At 46.9% G+C, this 16,916-nt stretch overlaps 1 protein-coding gene across 1 annotated transcript in view; it reads right to left on the minus strand.

The window, feature by feature from the left end:
• Positions 1–16,916, minus strand: part of LOC127208622 (ATP-binding cassette sub-family A member 17-like) — a 64,638-nt gene that overhangs the window by 5,208 nt on the left and 42,514 nt on the right. The window lies entirely within an intron of this gene.

The raw sequence follows: 16,916 nt of genomic DNA on the forward strand, positions 1-16,916 counted from the left end.
TTGAGGAGTGGGGTGTACGGTGAAGGATTGAGCGGGCATGAGTAGGAGTGTTTTGGTGCTTGCAGCTCTGCCACTGTGGTGATACTGCACCTACCTTCTTCAATCTCTGACTGAGTCGCCCCTTCCTCTGGCAACAATTTCTAAACTGCCATGCCCTGAAAAGGAGTCGCGTATCTCGCGCAACTGGATGCTGGTGCTGCTTGTACAGATTCTGTTGCCTCTGGTGATCGTTATGTTAAGCCTCACTTTTTTCAACTTCAAATTAAAGAAAGTGGAAAACGTACCCTTGGAGCTGAATTTTAAAATGTACGGTCAGACTATTGTTCCATTTTTTGTTTCTGAGAATTCCCACTTGGATCCTCAACTTTCAGATACTTTTGTAAAGATGCTTGCGGCTGCAGGACAGGTTCCTTTGCATACTCAAGGTAAGCACCAGCACAAGGGGGCGTGGCAGGAAGTGGGCCTGTGTTTTTCTTTGCAGGGAAGCTGTGTCTTTCTGAACCACACTGTGCTCTCTGAAGCCAGACTGAATAGCTGGAAGTGTCATTTAGACTCTGGGTGTCAAGAAGTGGACGGCTTCTAGAGATGAGACCATAATGTTGTCCGCTCTGAGAACTGTGGAGTCATTCAGGTCACTGAACAGCATCCCTTGAAGGGCGAATTAGATCCCAGAACCTAGTCCTATCCCTTTTCACTTCCTCTGCACGAGGAGACAAGTTTGCACAGCCACACACCCCTTTGATGACATTCCACCACAGGCCCAACGTAACAAGCCCCACTGGCCATGAACTGAGCTATTAGCTAAAACAAACCTTTTTTTTTTCTTCAGGAGTTGATTGTCTCAGATGTTTGTTTCAGTGACAGAAAGCTGGCTTAATATATTATTTGTAGTAAAGCTGCAGTTTTCTCATACGTCAAACTGGGAGAACCCTGTTGTACAGTATCCTTGGGACAGTTTTATAATGAGCATTTTGTACAGTTGGTACCCTGGTCTGTAATAATGTCGTCATTCGTTTTCTTAATTCACTAAAGGTAACTCTCCAGCTTTAAAGTGTGGCACTGTCTACGGGGAATGTAGGAGTGAGCACAGATTCAGCACCTCTCCGCAAGGAACGTCTAAGCACGAGGCCTATGGGTAGTTGATAGATAGTTACAGGCGCATCTCAGCTTTGGGGGATCTGAGGAAGCGCCCCCCCCCCGCCAGAGCCTGCCACCCGAGTTAGAACCGGCTGGCAGAAAGGAACAATACCAAGGCTTCAAAGCAACTGCAGGCCTGCAACTACCTCAGTCACATCTAGATCAGAGGTTACAAGCTGGAATTTAAAGACAAGAGGCCAAGAGAGTGACGAAATAGCTCTCTCTTACCCTGCCAGCATGCGGCAGAAAAGGAAGTAGAGGTTTGTTCTGGCACATGGCGCTAGCCAGATTCCGTCTGGTCGGCTTCTGAGTCGTGCGTAGTAACATGGTGGACGGGAGGAAGGGATTCCATGGAAGAGGAAGCTGAATCCGCTGCTGTAATAACCCACTGTTACCATACAACACCATAACTAACCCCCCTCCAAAGAGAAGTGACCCCCTCCTACCAGCGCAACAATAGCCCTTAAGGATGAAGCACCGCACCCACACAGTCACATGCCGACACTCTCTAGAGGGTGAAGGGTTTTGTTTGGGACCATATGGCCCGAGGAGACAATGGGGGCTACACATAGTTGGTGTGGTAGGAAGGAGAAAAGTAGTTAGAATTCAAAAGGACTTAAGAGATGGAGGTCGGGAGATCAGCTGGAATTCAGTGGAGAGCAGAGCAGGAGAGGCACAGCCTTCCGGAAGGCTGCGCGGTTTGGTGATGAGTATACCACCGAGGAGGGGGAGATCCGGGGAGGCTCATGATGGGAGTGTTCTTTGTTTGCACTTGGCCTTAGGGGTGACATTTGTCCAGCAATGCTCACTGCCCAGCGTGCCTTTGCCTCCCCCCTAGACCCCATAGAGGACTTCCTACTGAAAAAGGCAAAAGAGGCTCCTGAGGACTTTGACAAGCTTATAGTGGTGGCGCTTTCGTTCGTGAAGAACGTGAATAACCACACACGGAAGGCGCTGTTTCAACACCAGGCCTCTGCCCTCACCCCGGCCTGTGGGGGGGAGGCGCTCACTAAATCTGGTGGATAACCTTCTCTTCAAGTTACTTTCTGGTGCCAGTGCCTCTGTCACCACAACCAACCATCCTCAACCTCAGACAGCCGAGGAGCTCTCAGAGAGAGTCTTGTACCAGTACGTGAGACTTCCCTCCTCCCAGCTTCAGGCTCCCGCCCCTGGGGGCCTTCTTGCTTTCCTGCCTATTTTTCTTTCTGTATCTCATTTTAATCCCAAGCAACTGTTTTGGAAGACGGCTGCTGCTCACAGTTGCCTCATCTTGTGTCTTTTACAGGGGCCCAAAGGGGCACTACCTTGTCATCAACTTTCTTTTCGGAATAGCCTTCCTGACAAGCTCCTTTTCCATCCTGACAGTCAGCGAGAGGAGCACTAAGTCTAAGAATGTCCAGTTTTGTCAGCGGAGTCAGCGTGGTAGCTTTCTGGCTCTCCGCTCTGCTGTGGGATCTCGTCTCTTTCCTCGTTTCCACTCTGCTGCTCGTGGTGAGTACTTGGCAGTGCTGACATCACTTCCTGCAGCCCCTTAAAGCCCCGCCTGCAGAGCCAAAGCCATCTGGGAAGGTTTTGTTTTTAAGAGATTTATTTATTTATTTATTTATTTATTTATTTATTTATTCACTTATTATGTATACAGTGTTCTGCCTGCATGTACATCTGTAGGCCAAAAGAGGGCATCAGATCTCATTACAGATGGTTGTGAACCACCATGTGGTTGCTGGGAATTGAACTCAGGATCTTTTTTTTTTTTTTTTTTTTTTTGGTTTTTTTTTTGTTGTTGTTGTTGTTGTTTTTTGAGACAAGGTTTCTCTGTGTAGCCTTGGCTGTCCTAGACTCGCTTTGTAGATCAGGCTGGCCTCACAGTGATCCGCCTGCCTCTGCCTCCCGGGTGCTGGGATTAAAGGCGTGTGCGTGTGCCACCATGGCCAGCACAGGCAGCACTCTTAACCAATGAGCCATCTCTCCAGCCCAATCTGGGAAGTTTAACTGGGGGCTTAGACCTGACTGGATCAGGGTTTATGTAGCACCCACAGAGCTGCTGCCTCAAGGCAGTGAGAGACACTTTTGGAGACACATATGTGTTATTCAGAAGCAGGTAATCAGAGCACAGGGGTTGAAGGGTTTGCGTGTGATTGAATCAAGTAGCCAGAGGTCTCCCTGATTATTTTGTGCAGGGCGGATCATTTCCTGCCTTGCCCTGTGTGTTTTATAAGCATCTCTTCATCCTTTGCTGTACCACACTGCGTTACTGATCATCAGGGCAGCTCCCTGAGAGCATTATCTCCGAGTTTGCTCTTTCCTTCATGAGCGAATGCTTGTGAGGTATATTTAGTTAACGTCTTGCTTTAAAACCTGAGATTGCAGCAAAGTGAGTGACGGTACTAGTTCACAGCCCTCACGCCCTGGAGTTTTATCCCGCAACCGTACCAGGTGGCAGGAAGAGCTGACTCTAGAGAGCTGTCCCCTATCCACACTTAGCCCTGGCACACAAGCCGTGCCTCCACCCCAGCAAGTACATAAGTTCATTATAACCGCAATCACTGATTTCTTAGCACTCAGGATGAACTCTGACTTTCCCCTCCCCCCTCTCTTAAGTTGGCGTTTGTGTGGTATAAGGAAGAAGCTTTTGCGCACCGTGAGAGCATGCCGGCGGTGGTGGCGGTGACGATGCTCTATGGCTGGGCCGCCATCCCGCTCATCTACGCCATCAGCTTCTCCTTCCAAACCCCGGGCAGTGCGTGTGTTAAGCTTGTGGTCATGCTCACCTTCCTGAGCATCAGCCCCGTCGTGCTCGTCACAGTCACGAGTGATAAAGGTGAGATCCCATCTATGCTCTGCACAAGGCACTAATCTCTCCTCTGGCTGCCACAGCAGCCACACAGCACAAAAAACGTGTGCCATGTTCCCAGGCAACTGGAGTGTGCCAAACACGTGGATGGAGGAACAGCGCAACCACATTCACTCAGTAGACTATCGCTCAGCCGACAAAAGGGACAACGTTGAGCAAAAGAGTTCGCTATGTCCTACGGGAAGTCCATGAGCGGACAAAATGAATTTCAGAAACAGAATCAGAAAAGGGGCGGGGTGGGGGGCCGGGCTGGAGAGATGGGTCAGTGGTTAAGAGCACTGTCTGCTCTTCCAGGGGTCCTGAGTTCAATTCCCAGCAAGCACACGGTGGCTCACAACCATCTACAGTGAGATCTGGTGCCCTCTTCTGGTGTGCAGGTGTACATGAAGAAAGAACACTGTGTATGTAATAAATAAATAATTAATTAAAAAGCAAAAAAGAAAGAAAAAGGCTGCTGCCTCTGGGCTCAGGGAGAAGGGCTGACTGAAAGGACACACTTGGGGAGCTTTGGAGAGTGACAAGGTGTCCTTGGCCTTAAACTGGACACTTGTTTACGTGGACTTACGTACTAGTCATTGTCCGCCTGTGATCCATGCATTTCACTAACATGAGTGTTCCTTACTTTGAAGAAGATACTAAGTGAATGAATTAGTCACCATTGGAGCAAGGGGTCTTGTTAAGTAAAAGAAACTGAGAGTGAGTCATTACTTACAGCACACGCCTGCAACTGGCATCTTCATGTTTCTGCTACCATCTCTGGGTCAGGGTGGTCAAAAGGCTAATGTGTTGCCTCTACAGCCTTCTTCCTGTTGGGCTTTCTTATATCATGGTGTATGTGTGCACATGGAGGTCCACATGGAGGTCAGATCCTCTGGAACTGTAGTGACAAGTGGCTGGGATGCTGTGTGACATGGCTGCTGGGAGCCAAACTCCAATCCTCTGTTAGAGCAGGAGGTTGCTAATTGCCAGCCCTCTCTCCAACCCCTTCATTTAGCCCCCATGATTCTTCAGGACTGACTTTCCTTCCCTTCCTTTTCTTCCTTTACTTTTAAGGTAATTTTTATTTGGGGGCTTGGTGAGATAAGTCAGCAGTTAAGAACACCAGTTGCTCTTCAAGGGAACATCCACATGGTGGCACACAGATACCTGTAACTCCAGTCTCAGGTGGTCTAATGCCCTCTTCTGGCCTCCAGGGGCACTGCACACACATGGTGTGCAGCCATACAGGCAGGTAAAACATAAAGATTTTTAAAAATTATTTTATGTAAGTGTTTGCCCGAATGTCTGTTCGTACGTCACTTACATGCCTGGTACCATCAGAGGCCGGAAAGGGGGTGTCAGAGCCCTTGGAACTGGCTTTAGGGCTCTGTGAGCAGCCACGTGGGTGCTAGGAGCCAAATCCAGATCACCTCTCAGAGCAGCAAGTGCTCCTAGCCTCTGAGCCATCTCCTTAGTTCTTACTTAAAAATTAATTTACAATGTCCCTTTTATTTGGGGAGTTGTCCTTTCTCCTAAGGGACCCTTAGTGACAGTTTAGTCTCCATAAACTATGGAGGAAGGAACCATACAACTCCTTGTCTGACTCTAAGAAGACATGTGGTAGAATGCTTGCCTAGCATGTGTGAGGCCCTAGGTTCAATCCTTAGTACAGGTGTGTGTGTGTGTGTGTGTGTGTGTGTGTGTGTGTGTGTGTGTGTGTGTGTGTGTGTGTGTGTGTGTGTGTGAAAATAAAACACCCTGGAAACTCCAAAGCTGGCTCCTATGCCCTGCTCTCTCTGGCTCAGCTCACCTCCAACCCTAACCCTCTGCCTTTCCCCCTCCGTTCACTCAGCCCTGCCAGAGCCGTGCTCCCTCAGACACAGTGTGCTCTTTAAGTTCACCTCCAAGAACAAGGATAATGGAAGTACAGAGACAGATTCAAGGAACTAGGCAGAGTACGGATGGCCTAGAGATTGCATGAACAGAGGGAGAGTCAACACCAGGAGCCAGGGAAACCATGGTCCTGGCCTGGAGACCTGAGGGCGTGATGGTGCCGACTGCACACGTGAGTTAGGCGAGGTGGTGACGTGCACAAGTAAAACTAATGCTTTCTAGTCTCTTTGCAGACCTTGGCTACACGGAACTCTCAGACTCCTTGGATCATATATTCCTAATACTTCCTGGACATTGCCTCGGAATGGCTTTTTCCAACTTGTACTACAACTTTGAACTAAAAAAGTTTTGCAGTGCTAAGAACTTGAGTGATATTGACTGCAATGATGTTTGTAAGTATTATAAATAAAATTTGCTGATGTTTTTGTCCTGACATGATTTATATAATATAATTTGGCCTTTTTTTTCCCTATGTTTTTTTGAGACATGATTTCTTTGGGTAACCCTGGCTATCCTGGAACTCCCTCTGTAGACCAGGCTGGCCTCAAATTCACAGATTCTCCTGCCTCTGCCTCCCAAATGCTGGGATTAAAGGCGTGCACCACCACCACCCCAGTTTAATTTGGTCTTATTGAGACAAAATCTCACTATGTATCCCTGCCTGTTCAGGAACTCATTATTTAGACCAGGCTAGCCTTAAACTTGCAAAGATTTACCTAGTCACAAGTATGTGCCACTCCACCAAGTTATAATTCATTGAAACATTCACTCTTTTATATAAAATGGCATTATATTTGCATATAAGCTATACATATCTGTACATTCTCTCTCTCTCTCTCTCTCTCTGTGTGTGTGTGTGTGTGTGTGTTGCTCAAGATCTAATACAGAGCCTTGTGCACATTAGGCAAGTGTTCTACCACTGAGCTATACCTAGTGTGCCTAGTCTGCTCACACGTACTTTAAACTATCTCTAGATTTCTTTCTTTTTTTTTTTTTTTTTTTTTTTTTTTTTTTTCGAGACAGGGTTTCTCTGTGTAGCCTTGGCCATCCTGGACTCACTTTGTAGATCAAGCTGGCCTCGAACTCACAGCAATCCGCCTGCCTCTGCCTCCCGAGTGCTGAGATTAAAGGCATGTGCCACCATACCCAGAAAGCTCTTTTTTTTTTTTTTTTTTTTTTAAGATTTATTTATTATGTATACAGTATGCATCAGATCACATTATAGATGGTTGTGAGCCACCATGTGGTTGCTGGGAATTGAACTCAGGACCTCTGGAAGAGTAGACAGTGCTCTTAACCGCTGAGCCATCTCTCCAGCCCAGCTCTCTTATTTGTTATTGACAGAAATTATATGTATTTATACAAAGCAGCATAAAAACGGTCTTTTTTGTGTTCTTTGTTTTTTTTTTTTTTTTTTTTTAATGTGTATGGGTGTTTTGCCTACAATAATGTCTGTGTGGTAGTGGCCTACAGAATCCAAAAAAAAAAAAAAAAAAAAAGCATCAGCTCTCCTGGAACTGGAGCTATAGACAGTTGTGAGCTGCCATGCGGGTGCTGGAAACCAAACCAGGCTCCTATGGAAAAGCAGACAGTGTTTTTATCCACTGAGCCATCTCTCCAGCCCCCTTGTTGTTTTTGAAAAATGTTTTTATTTTTTCTTTGAGAATTTCATAAACTATTTTGATCTTATTCTTTTTTTTTCCCAAGACAGAGTTTCTCTGTGTAGCCTTGGTGTTCTTTCTCAGAGAGAGAGAGAGAATAGAGTTGGGGTTGTGTTGGCTAATTACTGCTGAGTATGGAGCCTGGCCTGATGTGTAGTTGCTCATTTTTCTTCTCCCAGAAGTTATCAGTTGCAATTAGCTTCATGTCTAGGGGAGAACTTCATGCCCACTTCTCCTCCTCCGTGCTGGGATTTTGTCTGCCTTGAGCATGTGCAGATCTTGTGCATACTGTCACAGCCTGTTTCCTGTGGTGCCTGGAAAATGCAGTTTCCTGGAAGCCACCCATCACCTCTAGCTCTTAGGATCTTCCTGCCCTTTCTTTCGCACAGGTCACTGAGGCTGAATGAGAATGAAAGCATCCCATTTAGGGCTGAGCACTCCAATGTCTTTGTTGGTTGGTTGGTTGGTTGGTTTCGAGACAAGGTTTCTCTCTCTGTACCCCTGGCTGTCCTGGACTCCCTTCATAGACCAGGCTGACCTCCAACTCACAGTGATCCACCTGCCTCTGCCTCCCGAGTGCTGGGATTAAAGACATGCGCCACCACGCCCACCTGTTTGTTTTTTGGTTTTGTTTTTGTTTTCCGAGACAGAGTTTCTCTGTGTAATAGCCCTGGCTGTCCTGGAACTCTCTTTGCAGAACAAGCTGGCCTCAAACTCACATCAATCGACCTACCTCTGCCTCTGGAGTGCTGGGATTGCAGGTGTACACCAGCACGCCCTGCCCCAACATCTTTTTTTTTTTTTTAATTAAGATTTATTTTCCAGTATGTGAGTGTTTTGCCTGCATGTATATATGTGCGCCCTGTGCCCTCAGAGGCTAGAAGAGAAGGTCAGAGTCCACTGGAACTGGAGCCACTGTGTGGGAGCTGGAAAGGAACCCAGGTCCTGCGCTAGAGCAGCAAGCACCCTTCACACTGAGCCTTCTCTCCAGCCCCTCCCCGCGAAAAGAATGTTCATTCTGGGCAAAGGTGCAGAGGATGTTTCTCCTTACAAGCATGCAGCGAGCGGGATTCTGTGATAATTACCATCTACTGCAGAAGAACCTCCTCCAATGAGAGTTGAGCAGTGCATTGATCAGTGGTGTAACAATGTGCCACTAGGAGTCATTCGATTGCTACGATCAGTTAGCAGAATAGCAGCAGTAGGTTGTCCCTTGGGGCTTGTGACCCTAGTTACTGTGGGGTTCTTGTATGTTCTCATGTATTTCACGGGATGTTCTAGAACCTGATGCACGTTTATAGCAGTCCTCCCACCTCAGCTTCCTAAGTAGCACAATTACAGGTGTGAAACACCATGCTTGGCTAATTGCATTGCTTTTATTTTTTATTATTTTCATTTCATTTTAATTTATGTGCATTGGTATGAGGGTGCCAGCTCTTGGAGTTACAGACAGTTGTGAGCTGCCATGTGGGTGCTGGGAATTGAACCCGGGTCCTTTGGAAGAGTAGGCAGTGCTCTTAGCCACTGAAGCCAACTCTGCAGCCCTGCGTCATTTTTTTGTAGAGAATTGGTTGCAGCAAGGAATAGTACTCTTGTTTACCATTTGCTAGGACGTGGCCATAGCGTTGATAACAATGATGCTTCTTTTAGTAATATTTGTTACTATAGGAATTTACTTGCTATTTGCAAAGATGGGGAATACATTTTAAAATTGCCCCCTAAAAGACCCAAGGTGTGCTAACATGTGCTTATTCATATTAGCAGAAGGATATGTGGTCCAAAAAAACACCTACGCCTGGGACTCCCTTGGGATAGGGAAGTACCTGACGGCCCTGGCCATCTTGGGACCTGTGTACATCATCCTGCTTCTCCTCATTGAAGCCAAGGCGTTCTGTGCACTGAAATCCAGGCTTTTGGCCTTCGCTGGGAAGAAAAAGTCAGTGAGTAAATCGGGGTTAATGTGGTAGTGAGAATTCTGGGATTTTTGATTTCCTTAAAATACACAGAAATATGATAAGAATCTGTTTTCATTTTAATCCCACATGTGGGGGGTATGGGGCTGCTTCTCAGCAGGTGACTGAGATTTGCCTTGTGCTCTAGCACGAGGCGTGATTGTGCCAGCTGCAAATAATTTCTACAGGTTGTGACATTTGGAATTCCAGGGACTTCTCAGAGCGTGTAGAAATGCTAGGGCCCCGTGAGGTGTTGCGGGGGGGGGGGGGTGTTGTTGTTGGTTGAGGTCTGGAAGGTTTGTTGGCAAAGAAGAAACAACAAGAAGAGATTAGGTATCCTGTCAGCAAGGGGCAAGGTTGCCTCAAAGAGCTTCCCGCCCCTAATTGGCAGGAGGAAGTCTAACGATAACGTCGTCCCCCTTCAGACCCCCGACTTCATTCAGGGATCTCTTTCCTTGCCCCTCTATCCTTTTTTCTCTCTTACCTAGTGTTAGGGGGTTGCGAGGGGAGAGGAGGAAAAGGGGAGGAGAGGGAGGAGGAAAGAAGAACCCACAAAGCAGCAAACGTGGGCTATAGGTTAAGTCAGGTAAGAGCAGGTTAGGGCCTGGCTCTAAGCTTCCTTCCCATGTTCTGAGGGAGCCCAGAGGCCATCCAGCCATCTGTTTTTAATCTCAGGGCAGAGAAGTGACCACCCACGCCCAGGGGCCTCAGAGACCCTAGTCTACAGAATGGTGCCCTGGGGTGTTTTAAGGGCCTCAGCTGAGTAGGAGCAAGGCTGTGGCTTGCTAGAACAACTCACCTTACGAAACACCTCTGTAGTCAACCGTGAGTGGACTAGAGGCGGTCCGGCCTGTTAGCTTGTGCTGTGATTATCTTCTAGAGGCCAGGGTCTCTAGAAACTGAAGGAGATGGGCTTTTGGTATGTTTTGACGTTGCTGGGCTTTAAATTTGTTTTGTTCAAATGTGGTGCTTTGTGAGACCGCAGTGGCACTGTGAGCCTGAGTGCTCGGCTGTAGGACCTTCAGGGTTGTACCAGAGACGCCCCAGGGCTCCTGACTGTAGCCAAGCTCTACCCTTCTACCCTCAAAACCAACTGCGTTTCTGCCCTTGTCTTGGGAGTGTAGGGAATAACCCACGATGTGACGGAGCCGGAGGATGAAGATGTGCTAGAAGAGACAGAAAACATCAACCTTTATTTGGAAACACTAAGAAAGAAAAGCCCACTTATTGTTAAAGAAGTGTCAAAGGTAACGTTAGACTCAGCTTTGCTCCTTCATCTGTTTGTCTGTTTGGTTTGAGACAGGGTCCTGCTAAGTGACCTGCGTAGACCTTGATGACTTCATGACCCTCCCACCTCTGCCTCCTGAAGGGTTACCGGTATATGCCGTGTGTCTTAGGGTTTCTATTCTTGCTGTGAAGACACACCATGGCCGCAGCAACTCTTAAAAAGGAAACCATTTACCCGGGGCTGGCTTACAGTTTCAGAGAGTTAGTCCATTATCATCATGGCGGGAGGCATGGGCGGCGTGCAGGCAGACATGGTGCAGGAGAAGGAGCTGAGAGTTCTGCATCCTGATCCGCAGGCGGCAGCAGGAGACTGTGTCCTTCCCTGGAGCACAGGAGACCTCAAAGCCCAGCCTCCCCCCCCCACCCCACCCAGTGATACCCTTCCTCTAGCAAGGCCACACCTACCCCAGCAAGGCCACACCTCCTAATGGAGCCACTCCCTGTGGCCAAGCATTCACACACATGAGTCTGTGGGAGCCGGTTCTGTTCAACCCACCACATCATGCCTGGCTCTTATCGCTGGCTTTAGAAAGCCAAGAATACTTTTCTTGTGGGCATTTACACGGAGAGTCAGCCTTCTGATGGGCTCCTGGCCTCTGCTCACAGTGGCAGATGGGCTTCCCGGAAGACAAACTTAGTGCTTGAGAGTGAAGCTCACCTGATTTCATTTTTACACCCAGAGACAGAGCCTGTTGTAGCTCTGCTGTCTCTTCTGTGCTCACCTGGGAAAAAGGGGAGCCTGAGGTAGGAGGGGATGAGAGCCATGCTTGCTAAAAACCTGAGAAAGAATAGGGGACACATAACAGACTTGGCCTCTCCTGTATCCAACAACAACTCTGGAGGTGCCAAGTGGGATAAGAGCTCTGGAAAACTAAACGGAGCCTCCCAAGTTTCTCTGAGATTCTTAGGAGGAATTTTTGGGTTTTGTTTTGCTTTGTTTTATTTTTGTTTTTTTCAAGACAGTGTTTCTCAGCCGGGTGTGGTGACATACACCTGTAGTCCCAGCACCCGGGAGGCAGAGGCAGGCGGTTAGGACAGCCAAGGCTACACAGAGAAACCCTGTCTCGAAAAACAAAAAACAAACAAACAAAAAAAGACAGGGTTTCTCTGTGTAGCCTTGGCTGTCCTGGAACTCACTCTGTAGACCAGGCTGACCTCGAACTCACAGAGATCACCTGCCTCTGCCTCCCAAGTGCTGGGATTACAGATGTCTGCAACCACACTCGGCTCTTAGGAAGAATTTTGAGTTTTTTTCAGACATCCAGGTATTTTATAGCATCTCCTCCACTTCCCCCCCCCCCGCCACCCCCACCCCCACCGCCCCAAGTTTGCCAGTCCTGTCTCGCTTCAGCAACACCAAAGAGTTTTATTTGCTCAGGGACAAAGAAAAATGGCTTACTCCAGGAAGTCAGTTCACAACGGGCAAGGGCTGCAGGAAAGAAGCCTTAGTGGCTGGAGCGGTCGCTGCAGGAGCAGGTTGTTCTGAGCTTGGGTCAGGAGAAGCAGCTGGGTCGGGTGTGCAGCAGCCGCTGACAGCTAACCTCCTCTCTGCGTCTCTGTCCCGTGTCTCTCAGGTCTATAAGGAGAAGGTGCCCCTGCTGGCTGTGAACAAGGTGTCCTTCACCGTCAGAGAAAAAGAATGCTTTGGCCTTCTTGGCCTCAATGGAGCCGGGAAGACATCCGTTTTCAACATGCTGACGGGGGAGCAGCCCATCACGTCAGGGCACGTGTTTGTCAAGGGTCTCAACATCAAGTCTGACCTAGGGAAGGTGGGTGTGGCCTGGAGGAAACCTTGGGGATTGATAACAGGATTCAGGGGCATGAAGCTTGGAACTTGATCTCTAAAAGGCCCACATGCCTAGTTCATTTGCACCCCACGCCCCACCCCCAAATCTAAGTGGGCATCCTAGATGCTTCTCTGAACTCTCGGTCACAGGTCAGGCTTCTTATGTGACACTGTCTCTCGAAGGCCCACTGTGAGCCCCACAGTGTCTCCACCCCCTTGTCTTTATTCATGTTACTTAGTCACGGATGTTAGGTGATAGACAGACAGACAGACAGATAGCACTGAGTAAGATGGCACATTAAATCCACATATAGTAATAGTTACAGTAAATAAAAGTGGACCCTGATTGGATGTAGTAGCATACACTTATAATCCCAGCTTAAGATCTCTGCAAGCCTCAGTCTATCTAGTCAACAAAGCAAGTTATAGACCACCCAGGGCTACCTACTGAGACCTCGTCTCAAAATGAACAAATAAAAAATAGCACTGGTAGCACTCGGGAGGCAGAAGCAGATTTGAGGCCAGCCTGATCGACAAAGCGAGTCCAAGACAGCCAGGGCTGTTATACAGAGAAACCCTGTCTCTGAAAAACAAAACAAAAAAAAATAATAATAAAAATAAAAAACAGCACTGGAGAGATGGCTTGCGCTCAGAGCACTTCTGCCCCCATAGAAGCTCACAACCACCTACAACTCCAGTTCCATGGGACTCAGCTCTTTTTCTGGCCGTGACAGGCGCCTGCATGCATGTGGTACACGTACATACACCCAGACATACACATACACAGAAAAAATGTCAATCTAGGCCTGGAGAGATGGCCCTGCAGTTAGGAGCACTAGGTGCTCTTCCAGAGGACCCAGGTTCATTCCCTGCACCTACATGGTGGTTCATAAACACCTACAACTCCAGTTCCAGGAGCCCTGACACCCTCTTGCGGCGTCTGCAGGCACTACACCTCTGTGGTACACCCTGACATGGCTGCAGGCAAAACACCATACATATAAAAATAAAAGCCGGGTAGTGGTGGTGCAGACCTTTAATCCCAGCACTCAGGAGGCAGAGCTCTTCAGAGCTCAAGGCCAGCCTGATAAACAGAGCTAGTTCCAGGACAGCTGAGGCTACACAAAGAAACCCTGTTCTGAAAACCCAAACAAACAAAAAAACCTAAAACCCTTCAAAAAACAAACATTTAAAAATTTAAGTAAAAAGCCAGGCATGGTGGCGCACGCCTTTAATCCCAGCACTCGGGAGGCAGAGGCAGGTGGATCTCTGTGAGTTTGAGACCAAGCTGCTGGTCTACAAAACAAGTCCAGGACAGCCAAGGCTACACAGAGGAACCCTGCCTTGGAAAAAACAAAAGCAAAAACAAACAAACAAACAAAAATCATTAAAAACATTTCAAGTAAATAGGTAACAAGATAAATTGTATAATTTAAAAGGTTAATTAGTTCATTCAGTTAAATGATTAAAATGATCATAGAAGATAATAAAAATGTTAAGCATATAATGAGTAACTCCATACAACTGAAAAAATATCTACAAGTGTATTCATAGAAACATTATTCACAGTAGCCAAAATGGAAACAACCCAGATGTCCATCAACTGACAAATAGACATGAGAGTTTAGAAAGCAATGTGGTATTTATCGGCTGTAAAAAGAAATGGAGCTGTTCTAGTTTTATTTCTGTTGCTGTGATAAACACCCTGACAGAAAGCCACACAGGGAGGAAGGGCTTACCTGACTTCCAGGTCACAGTTCACTGTCACAGGGAACTTAAGGCAGGAGCTTAAATTAATGTACCCACAGTCAGAGCAGAGACATAAAAGAAGACGCTTATCCAGCGATGCTTTAAAAAGCACTTAATAGAAACAGGCCTGGCATTGCATGCCTGTAGTCCAGCACCCAGGACGTGGGAACGGGGGGTTCATGAGTTCAAGGCTAATCAGGGTCACTTAGTAAGTTCTAGGTCAGCCTGGGATACACAGTGAGACCTGTCTGTCTCCAATCAAACACTTAGCAATTTTTTTTCAGACTTATTTATTTGTTTGTTTGTTTATGTATACAGTGCTCTACATGCATGTACACCTGCAGGCCAGAAGAGGGCATCAGATCACATTATAGATGGTTGTGAGCCACCATGTGGTTGCTGGGAATTGAACTCAGGACCTCTGGAAGAACAGTCAGTGCCTTAACCTCGAGCTGTCTCTCCGCCCCACAATTGTTGAACTTAGAATTGTTTTGCATTTTGAAATGGTTACATGTTGGGTAGTTACATAAGTACCTACATGCTATTCTTGACTGTGCCACTAAGCTTGCATAGCGTAAAATAATATCCGGATCCTTTTTGTTGTTGTTGCCCAGCTTAATATCTGTCTTTTAAAGAACAGTTTGCCACACCACCACCACCACCATCCACCACCACCACCACCATCCACCACCATCCACCACCACCATCCACCACCACCACCACCACACCACCACCACCACCCCACCACCACCACCCCACCACCACCACCACACCCCACCACCACCACCACCACCACACCACCCCACCACCACCCCACCACCACCATCCACCATCCACACCACCACCACACCACCACACCACCACACCACCACCACCACCACCACCACCACCACCCACCACCACCACCACCACCATCCACCACCACCACACCACCACCACCATCCACCATCCACCACCACCATCCACCACCACCACCATCCACCACCACCACCACCACCACCACCACCACCATCCACCACCCCCACCACCCACTACTACCCCACACCAAAGAATATAGTTTTTTTTTTTTAATTAAAAAAAAAAAGAGGGGGAATAGTTTGCCCCCGAGCGTGGTGGCGCACGCCTTTAATCCCAGCACTCAGGGAGGCAGAGGCAGGCGGATCACTGTGAGTTCAAGGCCAGCCTGGTCTACAAAACGAGTCCTGGACAGCCAAGGCTACACAGAGATACCCTGTCTCAAAAAACAAAAACAAATACAAAAACAGAATAGTTTGCTGACCCCTGCTTTAAGCAAAGAGATTCATTCACAGAGAAAAGTATTCAGTGTCAGGTAATGTATTTCAGTTCATGACCCTTGAGTCACTTTTCTATTCCTGGGAATTTGTCCCAACAAAAGACATAATTGGTTGTGGCTAATTTTTCCTTCTGTAGACTTTTATAAAACGTGGTACATTTGTTATTTATTATTGCAACCCAGATTATTATTAAAGTTGGGCAGCTTAAAATAACAAATGTAAACATTTATTATCGCTCATAGTTTCTGTGGGTGAAGAAATGGAGAGTGAAGTGGCTGTGCGGTTTTTGTCTCAGAGCCTCTCATGAGGCTGCATGGTTTCTAGCTATTGGCAAGGGCTGCAGGTCCCTAACTGCACTGTTAGACCCACTTCTAAAAGCATGAAGTGCACAGAGCTTTTCCTACGCCTCCTCTTTCCTCTATGATTAGCATCTTGTATTAGTGTAGTGCATTGTTAAAACTAATGGGCTAGCATTTGAGCAGGTTTTTTAAAAAAAGAAATTGACAAGTTTTAAATCAAAGTACCTATAATAACTAAAATAATCTTAAAAATAGAACAAGGCTAGAGAAACTACAGACTGTCTGCTTCCAAAACATATTGCAAGGCTACAGCAATTCCAACAGCGTGGCACTGCCATCTAGGACAAAACAGATCCATGAAGCAGAATTGGGAATGTAGAAAAATTACAGTCAGCTGGTTTTTGATAATGGAACCCAAACAATTTAACGTGGAAAAAAATCTTGCCAATAAATAATTGTGTCCCAACTGGATAGCCATATAAAAGAAAAGAAACATTGACGTCTTATCAAGTCATGTCCTAAAGGAATCACTAGTTGAATTAAGTATGTATGCTTAATTTTAAACTAAAATAATATAGTTCCCAGAAGAAAAAGTAAGGGAAATTTTTGTGGTCCCTAAAGTAAATATTTTCAAAAATATGGTAAAATTTTTAAAAATCCATGAAAGGCAGAAATGTATAAATGAACTTTCATGGAAATTACAAAGTTTTCATTAAAAACCGCTAGTGGTGCCAGGTGGTGGCAGCTGATACCTTTAATCTCAGCACCCAGGAGGCCAACCATACATAGAGAGAACCTGTCTCAACTGCCCCCCAAAAATGTTGGTTGAATGATAAAACATTAACACAATCTCTTATTATCTAATATCCCGTCAGACCAAAAGCATGACTCAGGGGCTACACAGCCATTCAGCAAGTCAATTAAGAAACAAGAGTCAAGCACTGGAGAATGTTAGCTGGATGATGTTTAAGATCCCTTCCAACCCTGAGATCTCGGGAGCTGTCAGTTTTGTTCCTCTGTGTGT

The sequence above is a fragment of the Acomys russatus genome, chromosome 25 (assembly GCF_903995435.1).
Source record: "Acomys russatus chromosome 25, mAcoRus1.1, whole genome shotgun sequence".
Taxonomy (NCBI): domain Eukaryota; kingdom Metazoa; phylum Chordata; class Mammalia; order Rodentia; family Muridae; genus Acomys; species Acomys russatus.